Genomic DNA, 25,321 nt, shown 5'->3' on the forward strand with positions numbered 1-25,321 from the left:
GCTGCTGCGTGTTGTGTGTGTGTGTGGAGTGTTTGGTAAATGTGTTGCTGTCCCTCAGCAGGTGAAGTGAGGTCTAATTAAAGTGGGACTGAGCGGGAAGCTGAAGCCTTCAGCCGAGCACTGAAGTGTGTCGGAGCTGCACGCTGCAGGAGGCTGAATGGAAACCAGCAGGTGAGCCGCAGCGCCGAGTTCAACATCACACCTCCACCTTCAGCTCTCACACAGCCGAGAAAAAAAACCACCAGACTGAGCCGAGGATTCGGACAAAAGGAAGATTTGACCTAAATGATTCCACAGGTGAAGTTTCCACGTCATTTAGTGACAGAAAAGTTCAACCACGCTGTCATCTACCTGATCACATTACCTGCCTACACCTGAACCTCTCAGCCTGCCCACCCTCCCATCCTATAAAAAACTCTAGAAATAAAGTCTGTTTTCAGATATTCTGTGTAAATGATGATGTAAATGGAATACCAGCGTCAGTGGCAAAAACAAGAACTTTAGTGGACGGACTCATCAGTCATTTACACCCAAAAACATGAGAAAATAAGGCCCAGGTTCAAAAATACCAGAGTGATCCTTTAAAAACCAATAAATTATTGTGAAACTGAGCAATCACAAACTGCCTCAAAGTCCTGCATTAGTCTTGTCCCAAACAGAGGAAATATGATTGAAATTTTTCAGGTGCAGCAGCTTCCTCTGAGCAGAGTCTGATCATCGGTGAGATGATGTGAGGACGTGAGGTTTTATTTTCCAGTGAGTGTGTTTGGTGTGAATCAGGAGGAGAGACTGCTCTGAAAGTTCACTAACACCTTGTGTAATGAGGTCTGCCGTGTTATATGGAGAGAGAGAACAGCTGAAGGTGTAAAATAACTCCATCCTGTATGTGTTTAGCAGCATCTAGAAATGACTGAACCTCCAGCTGATTATTCAGCTCTCAGCAACTTCAGTCCACCCTCAGAGCTCGGTCTCAGATCAGATTAAACTGACTTCATCTGGATTTCCTGTCCCTGTTTACTCACAAGTTGCTGCGCTGTTAAAGTCTGTAGACGAGCAGGTTTCTCTCTGACCTTTTGAATCCTCCCACAAAGAGCTGATATTAGTCAGCCTCCTCAGAGGAAGTTGCGGTCTGAGTGGCTTCACACAGCTTTTATAATCCTGAAGCAGAAGTTATTCATTTAAACATAAGAATGATAATAGTGGAATAAGAGGAGCTGTCTCTACATTCATCAGTCCTTTAATAAAACTGGAGTCTTGCTTTGCTTGAATTCCAGGAACTGAAACCTTCAGTGAAAGTGTCTGCACTGTAGAGGGATGATGGTTATCTCTCTCTCACACACACACACACACTCTGATCTGTGTGTGTGTTAACAGGAAGTGGAAGCAGTGCAGAGAACCTCCTCTGCCGTCGAGCTCAGCGGGTTGAGAAGCCACTCGGGCATAAAAACGAGGTGAAGTAGCTTCATTCATGATTACAGAGCGGGACGTGGGCGGGGGAATCGGTGCTGAGTGTGCAGGAGGCCAGAGGACCGACTGTACCATGACCGATTAATGACTAAAATCAGTTACGACATTTTACTCACTAGCAGCTTCTCTGAGCTCAGAGGTGAGTTCATGTGCAGCTACACACAGACTCCTCAGTTCTTACTCATCTGTTTCCGCTCAGGTTGTTCGGCCTCTGCGTTGGCATCTCTGTGATTTGCTTCCGTTCGTCACTTCCTCTTTGCTTCATGTTTAGTGTGAAAGCAGCAAGAGTTTACATCGACCAAAATAATTCTTCAGGCAGTTTAAAAACCCGCCTCTACTTATGGTGGAGGTCTGGGTGTCAGTCTGTGTCAGTGCAGTGACTGCTGAGAGGAACTTCTCTCTCTCGTCTTTATTTCAGTCTCTTTTCACTCGAGCGACCGAGCGTAACGCTGTGAGATAAGTTTTCCTCTTTTTTTAAATCACTGAAGGTCCTGACACCCTGACAGAGTCATGCTCTTCAGATATGCATCTAGCAGGTCTCCCTCAGATCCACAGAGTCCACCTTAGGCCAGTGTTGGACTAGACTCTGGAGCGTCTGTGGACAAGAAACCTGCAGCCTGGTTTATATTTGAGGCGCCTCATCATGTTTTTAAATCTTAATCACTGGTTCTTTTACTTGTTTATTCCTTATGTTTATTTATTTTGGGACATGTTGTTGTTGAGACTGTCTGTAATCAGTGAGCCTCCAGCTCTGGCCGTTCAGACCAGGTGTTTGACTTCCAACAACTGTTTTTATTCATCTTTATTTAACCAGGAAGTGTCCTCAGATCAGACGGTTTAAAAATGATGCACAAGACAACCAGAGCACTTCCACTTGATGTAACCTCGCAACCTTAAAAATGATAAACGACGAGAGGAAAGTGACACTGCTCGGTCATTAAAGTTTGACCTTCACCTTCCTTCCCCGTGTTGTCTTTATATTAGACGTGTAAAAACAGCCCGAACACGAACTCTGATCAGTTTTAAAATCGCTGCTTGAGGAGTTCACACCTGTGAGGTGGCTGTAAGACTTTTCACCTGTGCAGACTTCTTAAACATCTGAGTTCTTTTTATTCCCTCTGCCGTCTTCTCCTCTCTCTTCTTCAAGGTCAGTGTGTTATTTGTGCGTCACCAGGTGAGACTGAGTTGTGGGCTTTTTGTTTGTCACTGTACCTTTAAAGACATTGCAGACAGCAGCTGTTCGTCGCTCGGCTGCTGAGTATCTGGTGTTGTGGTGGTTTGAGGGGACGACACTCATCACAGCCTGTCATCATCATGAGAGCTCAGAGTGGTTAAATACAGTAATTACAGCTCTTTAGTTCTGATGAGGTTGATTATAATTAGCTCTAGAGTTAAAGTAGGATTTAAATTACAATGTGGGATGAAGATGTTTGTTGTCTTCGCTCAGGTTTGATGAGTTTTATTGGAATTACAGAGAACAAATTGGAAAAAAATAAGTAAATGATGAACAGTCTCTGTGCAGATTTGTCTTTTTATTCTCTCTCCATCACTTTACCTCTCTCTGTCTCACATCAGAGCATCTGTAAATACATATAATGGGAGCTCTCGCCTCTCCTTGCTGTGACCTTTGACCTCCTCTGAGCAGAGCTGTTTGATTGACATCTGAAGAGGTGAGGAAATGACTCAAACCAACCTGGTCTCTTCACAGTGACACACTGCTGCCCTCATGTGGTGAAGGAGCTTTATTACAGAAACAGAGCAGAAAAAATCAGTTAATGTTAAATCGTCTTGTCTGAATTAGATAAGTTCAGTGATAGAAAACAGGTTTTTTAATGTTAACTCTGCAGCTCTGAGAAAAACAATAACCACAGTATTTTTTTTAACCTGCTGCTGCAGTGTAATCCAATGGACAACTGACCATGTGCTTGTTTTATCCACTGACAGGCATTATGATAGGATTCCTACAGAGACAGAGCTTTTTATTAGACATCCTTTTTATTTAACCAGAAACATCTCTATGTATCACTACCAGACTCCATTGAGAAAAACAGGGATTTTACTGAGCAGAACACAGGAGCTGCAGCCTCCATCTGTTAGTTTGTTTGTGTTGTCATGTGGTATTTGTACTTATGTAAAGGATCTGAACACTTCCTCCTTCACTGAAAGTCACACAATAACACAGACACACTAACAGATGGATGCGGTGGTATTCCAGCAGCTCCTGTGCTCTGTGAGGTAAAATTCATGTTTTTGTCAATGGAGTCTGGTACTAATATATATATATATATATATATATATATATATATATCATATATATATTCTGGTTGAATAAAACTTTATTTCTTTTACAGAAAGTCTTACAGGCTAAAATGATTATTATTTTTGTGGTTTCACAGAGTACATAAATAATCATTTAAAATATGTATTTATTCTGGATGTTAATGTCTCAGTGAGAAAGGGGAACCTTAGGTGGTTTGTTGACATGAAGTGACAACAGTCAAGTGCACGCTGAGCCTCAGCAAACCACAAGTGAAAATCATCCGAAAACCACATCAGAAGCCGCCACATGTTGTGAAAGTTGCTGTACACTCAGCGAAATGCCACAAAGACGGCATCCTGTACGTTCAGAGGGAACATAATGAATCAGATGCCATGTGTGATATTTATAACCACAGAGAAATCATCTTTAATCTGACACATGCGGTTCACATTTGGGTAGAAAATCCGCCAGAGCAAATTACATTAGATCAGGTTTGAGTGGAGTCACCGTGAAATAAAATCCATGTGACTGAAGCTGCTGAACCTCGCAGGAAGAAAAGAGCTGAGTCGTATCCGTCTGACAAACATGATAAATATTATGTCATGTGAGCCACGGCTTTGAAACATCTTGAAGGATTAGAGGTGAGATTTTAACATCAGCTGATGGTTTAACGTCTGTGTTTGCTTCAGGAGGATGAAGTGTTTGTCTCTCAGATCAATGAAGGAGGGGTCAGCTGCCAGAGTGTGTGTGTGTGTGTGTGTGTTCATCAGTTAGATCACTGTGTTGTCAGAGGTCAGTTTAGGGTCAGGAGGAAAGAATTCAATTGAAACAGGTCTCATGATGAGAACAGGAGAGGTTGTGTTTCATCATTAACTTTAAGAAAAACAGTTAGTTTTCAACATTATTTTCATTTTCAGGTTCATTCTGGACGACTCAGTGTCTGTTCATCACATGCTCCAGGACGTCGCTGAGTGAAACCTGATCCTCACTCAGGAGCGTATAATTCAATTCCTCCAGTCTCTATAAAGCGACCTCCGCCTCTCACCTCAGCAAACTGATACTGTAGCTTTATAAACACTCATCTGTGTGTAAATGAGCCCAAAGGTTTGAGTTGGATGTTATTATGCAGAGCAGGTGAAGCAGCTCAGCTTCTCCTCTGAATCTGAATAAACACAAAAACACAAAAACAGACGAGGCAGCCGAGCAGAAACCCCCTCTCTCTCTCTCTCTCTCTCTCTCTCTATCTCTCTCTCTCTCTCTCTCTCTCTGCACCATCAGCTCACAAAAAGGGTCGTGTGTAAACAAGTCGGGACGATCAACCTCGCAAGATCTGACAAACTCCTGCTCACACACACACACATTCACACACACACTGATACCGTGCTGAGTCGCTGATGTTTGTAATTATTGACACTCACTGCAGCAGAGGATGGTCCTGTGTGTGTGTGTGTGTGTGTGTGTGTGTGTGTGTATTAATAATTAATCCTCAGTTCATTTGTATGTAAATGTGTCCAGACAGCGCTCTGCTCTTGTCCTCCTCCTCGTGATGAATAAAGCATCAAGGAGGACTGTGCAGCACCAGAGAGAGGCAGGTGACTTACTAATGAGCAGGAAGAGGGAAGCAGGTGAGTCAACTGAAGCCTGCAGGAGAGAGGCGGCTTATTAAAGCAACGCTGTGTAACTTTCACTGAGCAACAGCGCCCCCTGCAGCCACCAGTGGTAATTAGAAGCAGGAGGTTGGTTCATTCTCCACCGCGGAGAATTGGTGCTGGTTTTTTATGAGTCTTTTAACTGATCTACAGTTCAGCATCTCTGCTCTATTCTCCCTGTTACATTTCAGTGAACCATCACCATGATTGTGAGGCTGATACTTTACAGTAAAATAACTGAATAATGTTGTGTAGATCAGTTAAAAAAGACGTAGAAATCACAAAAAAACAGCGTTCATCTCAGTGAGTGGGACTACGCAGTCAGTGCTCCAGTCAAAACAGAATTAATTACCACTCGTGGCTGCAGAGGGCGCACCGGTCGTCTCACACCGTCGATCTATACTGTGTGATACAACACCTTTACTCTGCCTTCCTTAAATTAGTGATATATGAGGATATTTAATGAAAAGTAGAGAGTCCGTTTGGATCAGCTCGGGCGTTAAACACTCAGACCTGAAACCTAGAAACTAGAAATACATCAGGACTTTGCCACAGCTGATTAGACTGGAAATCATTCAGACCTAAGGCCATAATGAGAAAACACACAAACTCACCATGTGTTGTTTTCCTTCCTCTGCCTGGAGAGCAACAGAAAATGTGTGTTTTCCAAACCTGCAGTCATGGATAAGTTGACAATGACACATCCTTTTTCCAGAGTGCAGGTGACTTTGAACGCCTCTGTCTGGAGAGGGTCGTGGAGGTTGTTCGCTGCTTTGTAAAACAAAGACTCTGCTGTTTTGGCTGCAATCCCTCTGAAGAGGTTTTGACTTTCTGGCCGAGACACAAAGTCAGCAGTCGATGCGAGCAGCGCAGGCCTTCAGCCAGGGCTCATAACCTCCATGTATATGTATAACTGCTGGAGGCGAGACGAGTCTGTTAGGGTTCAGTTTGTCTGGAGAAAATCATAAAATGGAGGCCTGGCACCATAAAAGATTTTTAAATCTTACATGATTTAGAAAATGACAGATTTCACAGTTTTGTTCTTAGAGTGTGTGATGTGTCCAACACAGCTACACCACACACTAACAGATTCACCACCAACAACCAGAGTCTGGACTCTCAAAACTCCACAAACATGGTGGACGACAACGTCTCCCGATCGTCTTCAGAGCACATCAGGGAGGGTAAGATCACTCTGAACACACCTCACACCACAGGAGAATCTGACAAGATCATCTTTAGAACCATCAGATAACCTGAACCTGTATTTTTGTTTAATCATCAGTTAAAGACAAAATACATTAGCAAGCATGTGAAAGGAAACATTTTTGCAGTCGGTCCAGTTCAAGCAAACCAGTTTGTTCTAAGTATGGTATGACTCCGTCTTTAGGCAGAAGTGTTTTTATCTTTTCCAAACTGTTTTGACTGAAGTGGTAAAATGGTGCAGACTCTCCTGATGCTGTTTGTTTACACAGAATTTTTTTTAAAAATCACTTGAAAGAGAGGCTCAGCTCAGTTCCCTCCTCACACCTGACCAGTCTCTGTGTAAAGTGGACGCAGCAGTCTGATATTGATTTTGAAAATTGTCGAGCAGAGCCGCTCCAGCTCTGAGATTGGAAAGAGGTGAAGGGAGGGGAGTTCAAGCACACGAGTACACTCAGTGTCCAACGCTGAGATCAGACCAGCATGAGTCTTAGCAGCAAGAAAAAAAATACTGCTGAGTCACTGCCATTGATCAACAACTGTATCAGCTCCAGTGTGTTAAACCCTCCCACCTGCCCCTTTAACAATGCTGTCTTTAAACCATAAACATCTGAATTTTAACCACACCTCTAACCAGCCTCTCTGTCAGACCTCCCTGTTATACCATTACAGATGCAGACTCTCAAATATTTTTGGTTCTCAAACCCTAAAAACCAGTAGTAAAAACCACCCGCAGCCCCCTTGGCACCACGTGCTGAACTGTGACACCAAATAATGACTTTTATTTTTTTTCTTTTCAGTCAGCTTCATTTGATTAATTGCGGGGAAAGAGGCCAGCAGCTGCAAACGCTCCTGTCACGAGACAAAAAAAGAAACCCACACAACTGCAGACTGCCAGTTTTTTTTTCTGTTTGCAGTTTAAAAGTTTACATCAGTCATAGTTTGACTTTTATGTCTGCTGCGTGATTGAAAACCTGCTAAAAGCCTCCTTTGTATTTCTGATACCCCTTTGTATTATGTCTCTTTTTACAGATACATAATTTTAATTTTTTTGGGGTCTAACCACAGTAATATGCAAATTCTCTCCCAGGGTGTGTCGCACATTTTCCTGTTTTGTCACAGACTGTGAATTCAAATGGCCACCTGGTTAATGAGTGAATGTGAATAAAAACAAAAGGAAGTGGTTCCTGTGGTTTGATTCAGCTCAGTTTTTGTTTCCTCTTCTGGTTTTTTGAAGTCCTGGGCCACCAAAGCTGACTCTCCTCAGCTCGCTGTGAGAGGTCACCATTTTAAATATGTTTAAGACACGGGGGGGACGACTAGACGGATCCCAGGGCTCAGAGGTGGACTCATGTCTTAATGGACAGTAAAGCGAGCAACTGCACAAAGTTTTTGGGGGTGGGGGTGTATTTGCATAACCATTGTTTAATTATAAAGTGAAAAAATAGCCCTGATTGTTATTAACTAATGTGCAGTTCACCTCTGCAGCAGCGATCCTTTTTGTCATTGCAGGAGACAAACTTTTCCTTTCACCCTCCTGGTTTTTTGGCAGGGCCGCCGTTGCCTCCAAAGCTTTTTATCTGCAGAAATTTGTGACACTGACGGCTCTTGATTACTATTTTAAAGACTATTTTAAGCCTTGAGTGGTTCGGTTTTTAACTTTTGTTGCTAAGCAATGTTGGCCAAAACTCTGCTTATTGGCTAGAGCTGGCACTTTTGCCTGGCAACATTACCTGATTGTGTATTCTGGAGACACTGGCAAGAGCTTCCAGTTGCAGAAAAACTCTTCTGCAAAGATGTCTCGGGCTGTGGCCTCAATTTTAATTCAAAGGCCGTGTGTTATTTTCACTGGCTCGTCCCTAAATGCATCACATCTCAGCATAAAGATAGTGCACTTCGTGGTAGTTATAAATTAAGCTGTTTACTTAATGAGCAGTTTCTTGGGGGAATCTGACTTTGAATAAACTCCTGGACTGGCAGGCAGTTCAGAGGATGAAAACCTGACGCTGCAGAGGGAGGGTCGATTAAAGAGAGTGGCTGATAAATGAGGATTTAACTGTTGTTTGGGGGAAAAGGCCAGTTCATGCTATGTCAGGATGTGATGCATTTACTGCCTGGTATACTGCTCAGAGTTCAAACTGTTCAGTTATAAAATCAAAGGTAAAATGAATCCACAGATAGAAACAGTGAAGTGTGTTGTTTTACTGAGGAGAGAAGTCGTCCTGCATCCTGGAAACACAGGGTTTAAGTCCGAGTAACACGAGCAGGACACTCAATCTAACTTTATTTTGTACGGCACATTTCATACAGGTTGGTTGACTGACAACCAGGTAATAAGACAGCACAAATGAAAACAGTAAAATAATCTCACACTGATGCACACGAGAAATAAAAATGAAAACGTAATAATAAAACCAATAAAATGGATAAAAATAAATCACAAAAAACTGTAAAACAGATTAAAATAAAGAAGATAAGAGGGAGTAAAACAAACAAATCTACTGCACCGATTCAAGAGTTGCTTCTTAATCTTTTTAATCTAACATCTCACAGCTGATATTTTAACAGTGGTGTGTAAATAAGTTAAAAGATATCGATCGTAGAATTGCACACAGTCTGATAAGGAGGTTGTTTCCTGACACAGAGGTTAAAGGTCACTGAATCAGCGAAATGACTCATTAAACAAACATCATAAACATAAAGAATCGCACCATAAAAACTCACAGGAGGCAGCGTGTAGCTCCGAGTTTCTCCTGTAGGTGTCGCTGTCTGTCACCTTTTCTCTGCGGTGTGAAGGGACGTCTCCAGCACTTATTGCATCTGATCAGCTACAACAAGCCCATTTATCAACAATACATGAGCCTGATGAAATGCAGGCAGCGAATGTGAGGAACGGAGGAAACTTTACTTCCACTCCCGCCCCTGGTCTGTCCATCAGAGCCCAGAGACCCAGAGTCTCTGCACATGCACGTTTAACATGAGGGTGCCCACATGGGTATAATGATGATGAGGATGATGCTGAGGATGATGAGGATGCACCAGAACAGGCTGCTGCTGCTCAGGTCAGCTCCTGGATCAAACAGGTGTTATTAAAAAAATAACACACTGCCATTTAAACATGATTCATCCTCACTTTATGCGGTTTTATTTACGTTTTCACGCAGAGTGCCGTCTGCGAACCTGTGATTTCCACTAAAACAGGCTTCAGGAGAATTTATTATAGGTAGAGATTGTTAAAAAAGAGAAAAAATATACATCAGAGTAAATGTATGTGCAATGAGGAATGTTGCAGAGGCAGCACGGTGGTTCCACTGCGGATAAAAAAGTGCCACTTCTTACTATAAAGTCATTATAAAGTCGGTGTGGAGCAGCTCAGGTGCGCTACGTGCCTATATAGGAGGGTTACAGTGATGTTTAGCAGCAGCCACCCATGCTGTAAGTCATTAAACAGCAGACCGGTGCAGATCAGGGCTGCAGCAGGGAGACAGGGGTGCATGGCTGCAACATGCCTGCGCCTCTCCACCGCAACCCGACCAGCCGTGCCAGCGTCCGGCAGCGCCATAATCAAACTTTTCTGTACATTTTCACGTCACCTGGACGCGAAACATAAATTTGGCATCCTATGCAAATATATGCTGACGTAAAAGATCATGTGGTTTTTGTCGTCGATCCCCCCTATGAGCAACGAGGAGGCTTTTTTTTCTCCTCTCTACTGTTGTCTTTAGGTTAGCTATGCTACAATCTTTACTGTACCCAGCGCTAGCTATATGCGCCCCGCACCGCACCACTCTGGATATCTGGGAATAATCAACTTCCAGCTTGTCGCACCCTGCAACCAGAGACTACACACAGGTAGGACACAAGGGAAACTTCTCATTTTTTTAACTCCTGGAGAGAAATTTTGACCAAAGTGACCGCAAAAGTGAAGTTATTAAAGCGGGTTGGTTGCAGCCAGACTAGCCGCCTGGCTGGGCTGGCTGTCTCTGCCCAGGCTGCTGCTGCTGCTGCTAGCGACCGTCCCCTCCATCACAGGCTCTCAGAGTGGGAATCACCTTGCTACCACCCAGCAGACCTCCACGGCAGCCAAACTAGAATTAAAACTGTTAGATACCTGGCTGTCAGGCAACTTTAGTTGCTGTGCGACTGGTCTCGGGTTATATTTGTGGATAGTTGTCAGACAAGTGAATGTCATCCGGTTCGCGTTGTGTTTTTTTTTTTTTTTTGGTAGCCAACTTTTGCCGTCCCCCCCTCCACCTCCACCCCCGGTGAAAGTGCACATAATAAATTTATTAGCCAGCGGAGCTAGCCGTTAGCCAGTTAGCCCCCGCTAATGACGGACAACCCGGTGAAGCTAAGTGCTTTAGCTTTAGCCTTTTCCCCCCGCACACAGCAGCACGAAACGTGGCCGCCGTCTTTGGATGTTATGCTTTCATGTCGGGAAATGCATTTGTTTTGGCTGGCTCCCTCTCCCTCTCCCTCTCTCTCTCCCCCCGATTCTTCCCCTCCGAGTTAACGTTACTCCGCCGGCTCAAAGTGGAAAATAATCCCGGTGTGTCTTTTTCGTGACAGGGTAACGGCAGAGCGAGTGACAGTGTCTGTTTTTTTGGTTCGCAGTGTCGGTTCAAGTGTTGTTGTTGCCCCGCTGTACGTTAGGTTCAAACGGGGCTAGCTAGCAGACAGCCAGTCTGGCTGGTTGGGTCATCTGAGGTGAAGCCGCCGTCAGCGGGCTGTATAGAAACACAGGCTGCCGACGGCGGACTGGGTTTTAACGGGGTTTTAACACAGAAACGGACTCTCGGTTTAGATGCGTGTTCGACATTTAACTGGTTTCTATCTTTAAACGAACTGTCTTTACCGTTAGAGTCGCTTTTCTGGCTGTTTTAATGTAGAAACGGACCGTTGGAGCACATACTGTACGACAGTCGCTGTTTGTAGCGAGCTGCCAGTTTAGTTTTGATATTAAACTGTTTTACAGCCAAACTGACCGATGTTTTATGATTTTAATGTCTTTAACTCGTTCGTGCGAGGACTAATAAGTCGGTTAAGTTTGTCGAATCGCGTTATTTAATTGGTTTAATGTTAAATACGAGCGGTTTGCCGTTGGTTTGGCTGTGTGGTGAGCAGACGTTGACTTCGTGCCAGTTAATGGCAGACTGGTTTTCTACTGGTTTATATAGAAACAGGCTCAGTGTGCTGGGTTTTCACCAGTTTTATACAAGAAACAGACTCTAGAGGTGAATTACAATCGATGTTTAAAGTGTTTAATGGAAAAACTGGAGGAATATTTGACTGGTTTATAGGGAAATACACTTTTTTATTTGCATTTACTTTCAATCAGTTTGGTCCTGATAAGTTTATATTTAAAACCAGTGCTGTGTAGTCTAGTTTCAACTGGTTTACACAGAAACTGACTGTTGTACAAACTGGTTAACTGGTGTTCTGACCCAGATTGTGTACAAGGAAATGTGTGCTTTTACCGGTATATTGTCTGTTTATAGACCAGGGTTTGTTACTGTGTGATATGGCAATTCCTTTCTCATGATTCTGCTTATAATCAAACTTTTCCCCCTTTTTCCCCCAAGTTCATCCGGTTCGTGCTCAGTATGTTCACCGACCCAATTCTCTACCCAAATCTTGTTACATAAAATCATGAATAATTAGGTGTGCCTTGCAAAAAGCCGGGCTCGGGCCATATGCAGCGATGTGGCTGAGAATTACCAAAAAAAAAAAGCTGTGGTTGACCTGTGACCTTTGATAGGAAAGTATTTTCAACAATTAAAAAAGTAGTTTTGTTTAGTTTTTGTCTCGTCCTCATGCGACTCCCTGAAGTTTCTAGTTTTTTGAAGGACGTACAGGAGGAAGATTTCTGTCGGGCTTAGACGAACAGGTGTGTAAACTGAATTTGGGCAGGTTTTACCCTCCGCCACATCCCTGACAGTGTGACTGAAGTGTGTCTTGGCTCTTGGAAATCACTGGAGAGGCTCAGATTTGGCGGCAGCTCCTCCTTCCTCCTCCTCTTCCTCCTCCTCTCCTTCCTCTATACTGCCCAGTGACAGCGTTAACGTCCACCTCCTCCCCGGGGCCCGCCACACTGTACGGGCTCTTGTTCAAAGTGTGTCAGATTTTTTAATATTATCTCCCTCTCGCCTGTTCTGGTTCATAATCACATTTCCTTTTCCATTGACCGACTTTTTTTTTTGTCTCATATTTTGCTGCTATTGTATCGCCGCCGTGTCAGGCTTTTTAATCCTATGATATGGATGCAGGGATCAGTCAGTCATGCTGCCAGTCTCCGAATCAGAGCGCGCTCGCTTGCTCTCTGGCTGCTATTTATTTGTCACAAACGCCAACACACTCGCACAACACTCACACACGGCTCTCGTGCGCTCCCCCCCCCCCTTCCCTTCCCTTCCCTTCCCTTCCCTTCGCTCGGAGACTTTCTACACACATTCTCTCGCTTTTTCCTCTTCCTGCTCTGACACGCTGATATTTCTTTGACACACACATTTCGCCGGTTCCTAGGGAAATGCAGCTGTGATTTGCTGTTGCCACCTGACCTGTCACCCCCCCACCCCCAATCCACCACCACCACCACCTTGCATGCACACACACACAGTCTGCAGCCGTAGTAAGCGTTTATTTCACCGTTTAGACTGTTCACATCGTTGGGTTTTATCGGCAGGAATTGCAGCTCGACGCATGTTTTTTTTATTATTTCTGGCGATTGAAATGGACCCCATTCTGGGTTTGTGTTGCCCTCAGTGGCATTCAGTCACGGGGGGGGTGGAGGTGGTTTATGACAGCTATATGAGCCGGAACGAACACACACACACACACACACACACACACCATGCGACAGCTAACACACTCTTTGTTGCTCTATCAATCTGCTATTTATTTCACACACATGCAGAAAGCATGCATGACAGCTGCATCTTGCACACACACATTTTTTAAAAAAAATTTTTTCCACTCACTCTTTTTTTATTTCACACACATGTATTTTCAGTGCTTTATGAAATAGTGAGAGGCTGTGTGTGTGGGTGTGTGTTTGGGAAAGAGAGTCCGAGCGTGCCAGGTTGTGTGCGAGTGAGTGAAGTGGCGGTGATTTTGTCTGTGTGTGTGTGAGTGTGTGTGGTGAGTCACTGGAGAGCATGGGCTGGTCAGAAACACTCAGTGTGTGTGTGTGTCATAGTGTCCACCCTCCCTCGCTGCTGGAGCTCTTCATGGGGAAACTCAACACACACACACACACACACACGCACGCACACTTGCTGTATTGGATCTGCACGGCTGCTGCTGGACCAAACCCACCTTCCACGTCGACTGGGAGGGTTCGAGGGTTTGGGGTGCGAAGTTTTTGCGTGGACACGAACACCAGAGATCCCCATTCGACCAGATTTAACTCCTGACTCCTCCGGTCATTAAACAAGCTTTTATTTTGGCGTTTCACAGCCTGTATTCTTGATTCCTGTGCGGCTGAATTTCAACATCCAGTCTGACAAGTTTTATTGGGCGATCTTTGCTTTTCCTCACATGGAAATCTGCAGAAATTAATACGCTGCTGCTTCTTCTTCTTTTTTTTTTCCTCCTCCTCATATTTTCAGCCATGTAAACATTCTGCACTTCTGGAGGAGCTTTCATTGCACACTGTGAAATCAATTTTTAAAAAGTTATGTGCAAATAATCCACACCAATATTTGTTCCTGCTGTGAGAAGGCTTTTCCCCATGTATGGTAATTTTCCAACTTGAACCCTCTACTCCTAAACATTAATCCTCCTCTAAACTCTCGGTTACTTATTTCAAACCTAATCGGCTGTTTTTGTTCCTCCTAACAACAAACTTCTGGACGATCGCACGGAAGCTTGTGAAACTCAGTTTTTGCATTTTAAAGTCTGGTGAATCTGCCAACCAGGAGGTCGGAGTAGATGTTGGACAAACTAGGTTTAAGCTCAGGTCCTAATCAGATAGTTTGTACGTCCAGAGTTGGTTTTTACACTCTAAAATATCCGGTTCAGTGTGTTCCTTGGTCGCAAATAAAACCTCTTAAATAGAGCTGCCTGATTAATCAATCAGTCGATTGCCAGAGAAGTAGCTGTGTCCGTCTCGCCCTCCATCTCGCTGTGGCCATTTCTCTGTTGCCGTTCTCGTTCTTAATCTCAAAGCTCTGATTGCTTGGTGTTTTTCCCAACTGGGGAAAAAGCCTCCAGTGTGAAGGCAATACCAGACCTGCGAATGACTAAAAAAGAAAATATCAGAGATGATGGGTCAATGATTCAGAGGACGTGAATTAAGGTGGAATGACTCAGCTCAAAGTCAGGGACAAGTTAGTCAAGATCTGAGTTTGATATGTGCTTTTTTTTTGTTTTTTTTGTGACAGTTCGGAGCTGGACATGATGTTCACTCCTTTATCTTCTATTTTACATTTGGTTTCCTGTACTGGCAAATTCCGGTGATTGTGATCAGTGGTTTGATTTAACCTTTAACCTTTACCCTGTAATCCAGTGGGCAGCTGTCCATGTCGTCAAAAGTGCTTCTATTTGTCACTGACCGACTCAGATTGTTGTTATAAGTGTCTGGGTAGGATTCCTACAGAGATAGAGCTTTTTATTAAAGAATAAGATCCTTTCAGTTTAGCCTCCACCAGACTCCATTGACAAAAACAGGAATTTTACCAAGCAGAACACAGGAGCTGCTGGAATACCACTGTCTTCACCTGCTTGGTTTTTATTTATTATTTTGTGGTATTTTTACTTACGTAAAGGATCTGAGTATTTCCTCCACTACAGAAATTCACACGATAACACAAATAAACTAACTAATCAAGGCAGCTGCTCCTGTGTTGTGCTTGGTTAAATTACTGTTTTTGTCAATGGAGTCTGGTACTGATATATAGCGATGTTTCCGGTTTAACCAAAAGGATCTTACTCTTAAATAAAAAGCTCTCTCTCCGTAGGAATCCTGTCCGTTAGAATAACAATCTGAGCCTGTCAGAGGCTTAGTGGACGTGCACTGACATGGAGGAGTATTCAGGTTCTTTACAGGAGTAAATGTAAAACAAAGTAATGAATAAAAAACTGTCTGATGGAGGCAGCAGTGTTCCAGCAGCTCCCCTGTCCTGATCAAGTGATATCAGCGGATTCTGATCAGCGCCTTGATTTAATCAGAGCATCTCTATTGGTTATTAAGACTCAGATATCATTTAACAGCATCCATATCTGATGTGGCTGTATCATTAATCAATCTGACCCTGTTTGTGTGTGTATGTGGGAAGAAATATTGATCTTGATCGTATTAGAATGGGGAAAAATGTGTGTAACAGCAGAAATATTAATATTAATAATGATGATGTTTGAGTTTGAGTTTCCTGTGGTCTGAATGCTGCTTCAGCGGCTTTTCCGCACTGCCAAGAATAACTGGGGGAAACACTGAACACTTGTAATTGTTTGAAATTTTTGGCAGGAGGCGGCCAAATTTTAGGATATTGAATACTGGCACAAAAAAGCAGATTCAGTCCAAAAATATCAGCGTCGACGTCTTCGTCTTCTTCGAAAACCCTGCGTGGGTCAAACCAGACAACAGGAGAGATCATTTCACACCTAAGTTTTACTGTACATCTGAACGACACGTTCCTAAAAATATAGTCTGTGCAGGGGATGAAATCAAACTGAAACGCAGTGACAAAAGAATAAAATACAGGAGAAATGCAAATGAGTTGGTTTTTTTTGCAGATGAGATAAAACAAGCTGAGTTTGTGGCGCGCTTGTCAGCTGAGAGCTCGGTAAAGTAATTAATATTAATGTTGCATGCAAATAAAACAGTAAGACTTCACTTCTGTTGTCTGCAGGAAGGGGTGGTATAGAAAGGTGGTCTTCCTCTTCTTCAGAATTAAACAAATTAAATTAGACATATAACTCATTTCACCAGGGTTTAACCGTTAACTACTCATACTGCTACTAATGAACTCCATTTGTATTTCATTTGTATCTAGAGAGCAGGTCAATTTACTGCAGCGCCTACATAGTGAAATTAGAGCCACTGTACTGTTCATTAGTAACAGTCAAATAATCACAAAAATGATCTTTTTTTTGCCTATACTAAGTCATATATTTGTTATTGATTTATCTGCTAATTATTTATTTTCCTGGCTAAAATGTCAGTCAGATCGATGTATATCAGTACCAGACTCCATTGACAAAAACAGGGATTTTACGGAGCAGAACACAGGAGCTGCTGGAATACCACTGCCTCCATCTGTTAGCCTTTAATTTACTATTTTGTTATATTTTCACTGATCTGAATACTTCTTCCATCACCAAGTCAACTGAAAGCTAACAAACATAACCAGTCTAGGCAGTGGTATTCTGTGTTCTGCTCTGTAAAATCCCTGTTTTCGTCAATGGAGTCTGGTACTGATATATAGTGATGTTTCTGCTTGGACAAAAAGCATCTTCCTCCTCTAAACTATTGACTTTATGGGGAGGAATTAGGTGCAGGTGAAGGCACAGTTTATGTTTTAAAGGGGTCACTGATGTTGTGGTGCAGACTGGTGCAAACAAAGATCATTTCCTAAATACTGCAGGTGTCTTTTTTGAGGAATAAAATGGTCATCCTAAATCCTAAAATATACAGCACACAGTCCCCAGTCTGTGAAAGTGTGTCATTTTGTCATTTTGATATAATTTACTGGACGTCCTTTTAAAAAAAGGAGGCAAATTTGTTTCTGTTTTATGCCATCAATCATCCGGTGAAAGCAGGTGTCGCTTTGCTTTTTCTTTGTCGTCTATCTCGTATTTAGAGGGAAACACTTCAAAAACAGATGCTCTGTTTGTTATCGCTGCTTATATTATTTAGATTTCTCTTTTTCCTTAAATCTCCAAGAAGTCATTTTTATTCATGAAGAGAGAAAAGAATGCTTATTTTCTCATTAAAGCCTGCAGTGTGTGTTTCTCAATTACTCAACACATGAGTGACCAGCAGCGTTGATGGGCTCATCAGATAAAAAAATGTCTTAGATTAGCTTCCTCTCCTGAACTGTGATTTGCTGAAGAACCCCCTCCTCTTCGCGTCTGGATCGTTAATTTGAACCTTGTTTCAAACCCTCATTTATCCAGAAAAAGCTCAGTGAGCACGCTTCCCCCTTTTTTCATCAGCGTCCTCATTGATATTCATACGTTTCCTCTTGTTCACACCTGGGGGCCGCCACGGACCCGTCTCATCAGAAAACTCCACAGGGGAGAGGGAGGAGGAGGAGGAGGACGCTGCCTTGCTTAAGAGAACTTCAGCAGCATCTTCTTTAAGGCAGAGGAGTTGTTTCTCGTTCGCCACGTTTTCCCCAGCTGGTCCACAGTCACAGCCAAACGTTTCTCTGGATCTGCCTCGGCACATTTTCGACTTGTTGTCTGTGTTTGTGTTTGACAGCAGCTCCTCCGCTGAGCTGCTTAATGCTGCAGAAACTAAGTGAAAAACTCAGCTGCTGCCACTAATGAACAGGTTAACAGTGTGGCAAGAAAATCAAATGACTCTCCCAGATTCACTGTATCCTGTATATACTGTGAGACCACTGAGGAGGAGCATTTTAATGCCATTTTTACTTTTTATATTCGATTCTTGCACTGATTTTACAAACAAACAAACTAAATTTACTACATCGTTATATATATATATGTCACTCTCTCCTACCACATGCTATTAGTGGTATTTTTTCTTATTTTTAAAGCAGCCTAGTTGCCTCTAAATGGCCCAACCTGTCGTCTTTTGTGCAGAAACATTAAATCAACTGACAGCAAATCTGTTTCTAGCAATAATTTGATGCTTCTCTGTTTTTTTGTATCATTGTCAGGTGATCGTATTTGAGATTTGGACCATTAGTCAAACAAAATAAACCATTCAATTTCTGGAAAAAATAAGCAACAGATTAATTTATGATTTAAAAAAAACAGTTGTTATTTGCAGCTTTAGAGTTATTGCTGTTTTGTGATTTCACATTTAGCTGAAATTTTTTTTGCAAATTTAAAAAAACCCAATGATAAATCATGTATTTATCTCTGCATGTATCACAGAACATCCTATCTAGGGCTGTAAGTACTTAATGAATGAAAAATGGCATTGATTTTTATTAATATAAATTTAATCGTCGGTGGTGTTCCTCTGATTTATTTGCACTTTACTGAGTCTTGGCTCCCGGGTCAGAGTGGGTCAGCAGGCGCTCAGTGTGTTGTAACCTACTTTTATTTCTCAGGCGAGTTTTGGCTGAAGTTCGCAGGGAATTAAAACATGAACCCCAGATAATAAAAATAATTTTAACGTTGATAATAACAATAAATCTCCAGGAATGCGAGTGTGTGCATGATGGATTAGATTCTGCTCGTTCTGTAATTTGCAGCACAACCTGCACACAGTCCTCACTGTTTGGTGTCTAATGTGAAAGCTATTAGTCTAATAACATTATAATTACATATCATTACTCAACTAACCTTATTAGATTAAATAACATGATACAGTGTGAACCAAAACATCAGGAGCAGCTGTTCTTCACGTGACGCAGAGTGAAACAGGTGGACAGATGTTTTTTATCGACTCCGCCTCCTGAAGCTTCCTCAGACCTGACGCAAAGATGATTGTATTTTAATCAAAAAATAAATAAATAAAATAAAATAATAACACAGGAAATAAGAAGACACGATGAAATGAAAGTTCAGGGTTGATAATTTTTCTCATTTATTTGGGACAAGAATCTTAATTTCTATCTTTATTTTGAACTGATGTTGAATTAGCCTCGTCCTGCCGTCCTGCAGCTCTCCAAATTTAGGAATCATAGGAATCTGGAGCTCTCAGCCTCCATCACACAGACACACACAGACACACAAACACACACTCAGTGTAAATAGGAAATAGTTTCTTGGCTGCAGCCCTCTGAGACACAAAAAAAGCTCTGTTTCAAACCCAGGGAAGGTTTCTATTTAGGCTGCATTTCTAAGAATCAAAATGTAGTTATGGTCTTATTCAGGTGGGACACATGGGAGGAAGGAAGCATGCAGAGGCTTCTTAGGTGGAGTAGGAAAGCCCACAATGCATTGCAACGACATTGTCTAAATAACACGATTCCTAAAACTTTTCCCAACAGTATGAGATAAATAGCAGGTGTCAGGTCTTTGAGGAAAGGTTTTCTAGAAATGCTTTTAAAATGGAAATCAAAACTTTTCAGTGAAGTATTTCATGAAAATATTATGTCTTCTTATAGAGTCGGTTTTTATTAAACTGACGACAGAAGAGGAGAGTCCATGGACAAGTCGAGGGGTGGCAGCTAGTTCGGACACATCTGTAAAAACAAGGACTAGAAATTTGGATAAATGACTTTAGGAGAGAACGTTGGTGATTTTTGTGTATATGGATGAAACCAAGTTGACGCAAGTACGTGCTCTCGTAATCATAGGAGCAGCAGTGTTTTCTGTTCTTACAAAATAAATCTGGATATGGAAAATAAACTCCACAAAGGTCAATGAAAGAAAAGCTTATTGAGAGATTGTGTTGAATTACAGAAACTTGTGGAAAACCCCACAGAGATGCCATAAATTCAGTTCTGTTTTAAACGCTGCAGAAAACACAGAATCATTATCAGTAGCTTGGTCCCAGATGTCCGAATCAGCGCTGAAATCTCTAGTTTTTTCAGCCAATCAAACAGGTCTTGTTTCAATGATTGGAGAAACAATCGACCAATCAAAGCTTAAACTGTCACAGAAATGTCAACATGTGTGGACGAGATGGCTGCAGCTGTACGGGCTGCTGTTGGACGACTTACAGAAATAACAGAAAAAAGTCTTGAATTGAAATATTTCTTCCACCAGCTGCCATCGCAGTTTCTTTGTTGACTGAAAATGACGACAGTGGGACGGACATGTTAGTCACCACTGATTGTTTAAGGCCAAATAACTCTATATATACAAACTGGTACCATGAATATGACTTCACTCTTAGCTGTGGAAGAAAAATCTGTGTGTTACCCCTGTACTTTCTTTTAAATCCTGACAGTTAGAGATGCTGTATGAGGACATTTGTAGTCACCTCACCTCCTACATCTGTGACTAAAAGAGTCATCAGGTCAGACATTACTCACACTGTCCCTTCACTCTCCAACAAAAACCCTGCTTCTACTGAGGCCACCATCACAGCGAACGTACTGAATGTGATACTCCCTGACGGAGGCTTATTCATCTCGGATGAAAGAATCCGTATCAGACGCAGGCAGAGAAGACGTTACTCTGCTTACCAAAACTGTCCCGTCCACCTTTTTTTTTTTTTTTTTTCTGGAAGGGAAGTTGTCGTGAAGACTAAAATAATAATCAGGGGGAATCAAAGTTGGGATGAAAAGCGACACCGCAGTTCCACTATCGATCACGTAACCCGATCGGTTTCATCTGAGTACATCTGAGCTGCAGGATCCCTGATTAGCTCCCTGTCCATCAACAGTAAAGGATTAAATGTGACTGTGCTGTGATCAGAGAGCTGCTGGTTTGAATTCTCAGAAACAGTAAATGAATGTGTTGCTGCTGCCAGCCCCTCGAAAGCTACTTGCAAGGTTATGAAACCAAACAAAAATTTCCTGGTATGCTCTCCATGTGTGAGAACTAATGAAAAAAGGAGTTGTTTAATTTGTGCATGGAAAGAATTGAGGAAAGAAGACAGGGTTTTCTTTCAGGGACCAAGGATACTTACTGGTCTTCATCAGGACTTTAAACAAAAATTTTGTTGGTCACAGTTTATTTTCTGCAATAATCCAAAACCCAATGGAAAAATCCCACTGGCTTTTTGTGGAGGGAACCAGGGTGATGCTAACTTCAGGGTTGGCCTTTTAAAATACGCCATCACTCTATAACATAGGTGTAATGTCAAATATACACTATAAATAGAATAATAAGAGCTCAACTGGCTGCACCTGCAGTGGTGGCAGCAGGTTGGGGATGGACGGTGTTGGGAGGGTGGAGGTGAAGAATGTATCATAGTTCCGTCTTCCTGTTTCGCGGTTTTCGATCTCGGTTTCAGAATTGTTACACCCTTAGATGCCGAATTTCCATTTGTTTAATCACTGTGACTGTTTGGTCGCAGTGCAGTGGAGATGTCTTTTACTAGAGTTTACTACAGTTCTTCTGTCATGTGGTGTCACCACAGCTGCTGTAGCCCTGATGTGTAGGTGCCACATAACTGATTACATATACATGAAGGTTTGGCACTGATTTTGAAACTCTTAGACTACTCGAAACTGTCATATCTGCTGGATGGATTACTGTAGATGGTAATTAAATACCACTGAGGCTACAGTAGCAGCTGTTTCTGAAAATGAAAGCAACCCACCTTCTCGGCTAATGTTTCAGCCTGGAGCCTTTGTCACAATTTACAAATTCATAACAAAGAGAGCAGTGAAACATATTGTTGACAAATTGGTCAACAGAATCCTGCCACATATTCAAAGACAATCTTCTTGGGTGATCCAATCATATGTGGACACCCATTGAGAATGCATTGACATAGAACCGCTCAGACTACATTCGGAAGTGGTCTGGGTCTTATGTGGCCACACTGAAGGACTGCCTACTCAACTGACGTCCTCTGTATAAGTAGAATTACGCACTCATTCAGTTGGCGGTCCAATAAATCCATAAAAATTTACCATAAGTGCATCGAACATCTTGGGAGATTCGGTTTGCCTGAAACACACCAAGGAATGGACCCAGTCTGTGTTGTTTTGGTGTCTTCTTCTTCTTCTTTTAATTTCTGGCAGACTCTCGCCAGTTAAAAACAACAACGCATTTGCTCTGATGTTTATTTTGAGCAGGGACGTATGTGGAGACATTCTGACACCAGGTGTGAACTGTCCACTTGTGGTTACTTGTATTAATGCCAGGTGTGAACGGCGCCAAAAATAGGATAAACTTTCCCACCAATGTGGACCCAAACAAAGTTCACTTAAATAAACAGCTCATACTTCACTGTGTTCTGTTAAAGTAGGAGAGTATCTGAGGATTATGGATGTGGTTAGTGTTGTCAAACAACCTGCTGCCTTTCAGAGTTTCACTTCCATTTATTTCTGATGATTTTCTCTGTGACTTTGAATGCACTCATTAATCCAGAATTCAGAAATATAAAGCAATTATTGCAGGAACTGGAGCTGGGTCTTTGTCTGAACACGGCCTGTGTGTTGAGTTGTGTTTGAAATCAGCAGGACAGAGTTTTTTTTTTCAGCTTCCACCCTGCAGAGTTGTACTGTATGCAGGTCAGTGTACTGCAGGTATTTGTCATAGTGACCTCTTTCTCCGTCTGCAGAGCCACTGTTACAGAAATCTGAACAGACAGACTCTGGGTGTGTGTAGAGAGCCGAGCCCCCGCTGTTTGCTGCCTAACATCCACATTAATATTTCACACTGAGTTTGTGTGCGTTCAGAGAGTGCGAGTCTGGATAAAGAGCCATTAAAACACACAGGTTTCTCACTTTGGCACAGAACAGGACACTGTCAGTTCTATCAGTCAGAGGAAGTACATGCCTTTCAAAATAAGAGTGGTTGTTGCCATTAAAAACATCTTAAATTCCTACGTTTTTCAAGGGGTTTTTCTTTTCTTAGATGGTGAAAATCACAAAAAAGATACCCTAAAACTTAAGTGCCTGAAAAGCCAATTTTACCGCTTTGTGTGCCATCTTTTGAAGTATGTTTTAAATTCTTCTTAACGGGGCTTTGCTAAGATTCATAATATACACAGTGGGGATGGAACAGGAAAAGTTAAGCTTCAAAGAACTTGAACACAAGGGTATTTTTAACCACTTTGTGTGCCTTACAGGCTACTTTTCTTTGTTATTTTTATACCATTTCTGCTTCATTAGACAGTGTATATACAGTGGAAAGGTTACTGGAAAGATGGGAGAGGAAGCAAAGAGTAAACTTGGAACAAAAACTGGTCCAACACAAACATGATGGTATTTTCTACCTTTACTTTCCTTTGTTCCTGTCGTGTCTGTGGTGTGTGTGCTGTTGTCAGACAGTACACAGAGACACAGGGGAGGTATAAACTTGGGCAACGAGCAGCCAAACTCAGGCTCATTAGTCTCCTTCTATACTTTTTAATGTGGTAGAAAATTCCACGTTTTGGTGAAGTGTAGACAAGGCGTAAACCACGGGGACTATTTTTAGGCGTTGGCGGCACAGGGTTGCGCCATCCTGCCATTTCTCTGCCTGACTCATCACCGCGACAGGAAATGAACTTCTGTCTTTCTCCACCGGTCACAGCAGCAGATGGTTTTCCAAATTCACCAGCCACTCCTTGCTCTTTTACTAGCCAAATTAATTTCATTTAAATCTTTGTGTGTGTGTGTGTGTTTGTCTCCAAGAACATACAGAACTCTGAGCGTTTGGTTTCTCGCCAAAAACGACAGCATCGCCAGGGGCAGAAAAAAAAACAACAGATGTAACTGCCTGGTGGTAACATCACTTCCCGCTCAACACAACTCAGTAATTTGCATCCAGAACCAAATCACTGAGTACACCTTCAGTTAACCCAGAGATGTTATAAGGGAGGAGACAAACCACTTGAAAAGAATCCCTAGTAGAAGAGTAGAAAAAGTCACGCGCAAGATGGCGGTGGTATGACACATATAAAACCAGTCGTGTTGTCAGTCAGTTGAGGGTCACACGAATGAAAACTAACCTCCCAGTTCAGCTTGTGTCAAACCCTGTCCTGGTTATCTTGTGGGATGAGCTGACAGTGTCACATCACGGCGTCACGGCTCGCCAAAATACAAGTTATACAAACCCTGCACATCCGTGCTAGAAATATAACCTGTGGAAAAAAGGCATTTTAAACCTTATTTTGAAGCAAAGTCATCATCTATACCTGCAGTTTTTATGTCCAGGTGAAAGCCAAGTTATGGCTCTTTCTCCATTCATTTAGACAGGACAGGAGCTTGTTTGCCTGAAATAACTGCCCAGGTGTGTTGCCAAGATGGCTGCCCAGTGGCAAGACTTTCCTATGAGAACTTTGGTTAAAGTTGAATGCTGATGTTGTTGTTTGTTGTGTATCTTTTAAAGTTAAAGTCAGAGTAAAACTGATCTAAGTACTGCTGGATTCATGAAGCCGACACTGTCGGGTCTCACTGGTATTCATATAGGACAGAAATGCATAACATGAGCATTCAGTTTTAAAGGGATTCCACACATTTTGATGTATTTAGGATATTTTTAGTCATTTTTTTAAAGCAAGAATTGCAAAAATTAGCTCCTCATGTGACAGTTTGCTGTTTGTCTTCTGTGATAATAAACTGATTTTCTTTAGACTAAACATGTAAGTTGTGACATTTTTCACTATTTTCTGACATTTTGTAGATTTAACAGTTAGTGCTGTAATTTCTTGTTATTTATCGACTGATATAAAATCACATATACACTCTATTTGTGATAATCTGTAATGAGCTGTTTTTATTGGACACAGTCAGGTGTTGATCAGGCTCAAAAATCTGTATAGACATGTCGAGGAAATAGAAATGAATGGGAGACAGAGCAGCAATATTTGCAGAGTGTGTTGAAGGTCTGAGTAAGGACTTATCTGTCTGTGCACAAAAAAAAAAAAAAAAATCTGATAAGACTTTTCTTCATCATTTCACCCTGGTCCTCCTCTCCTCTTCCTCACGTCTCCTCAATACTGAAATGACCTTCCCACTCCAGTCAGAACAGCACAGTCACTCTCCTCTGAGTGTCA

The 25,321-nt window shown here is 42.2% G+C and overlaps 1 protein-coding gene across 1 annotated transcript in view; it reads left to right on the forward strand.

The window, feature by feature from the left end:
- The first annotated feature begins 10,024 nt into the window (after nucleotides 1-10,024).
- LOC108887592 (zinc fingers and homeoboxes protein 2) overlaps nucleotides 10,025-25,321 on the forward strand; it is a 107,021-nt gene continuing 91,724 nt past the window's right edge. The window contains exon 1 of the mRNA XM_018683054.2: nucleotides 10,025-10,431. The gene's annotated coding sequence lies outside the window, so the exon portion shown is untranslated. The remainder of the gene's footprint in view (nucleotides 10,432-25,321) is intronic.

The sequence above is a fragment of the Lates calcarifer genome, linkage group LG3 (genome assembly GCF_001640805.2).
Source record: "Lates calcarifer isolate ASB-BC8 linkage group LG3, TLL_Latcal_v3, whole genome shotgun sequence".
In the NCBI taxonomy this organism is placed as follows: domain Eukaryota; kingdom Metazoa; phylum Chordata; class Actinopteri; family Centropomidae; genus Lates; species Lates calcarifer.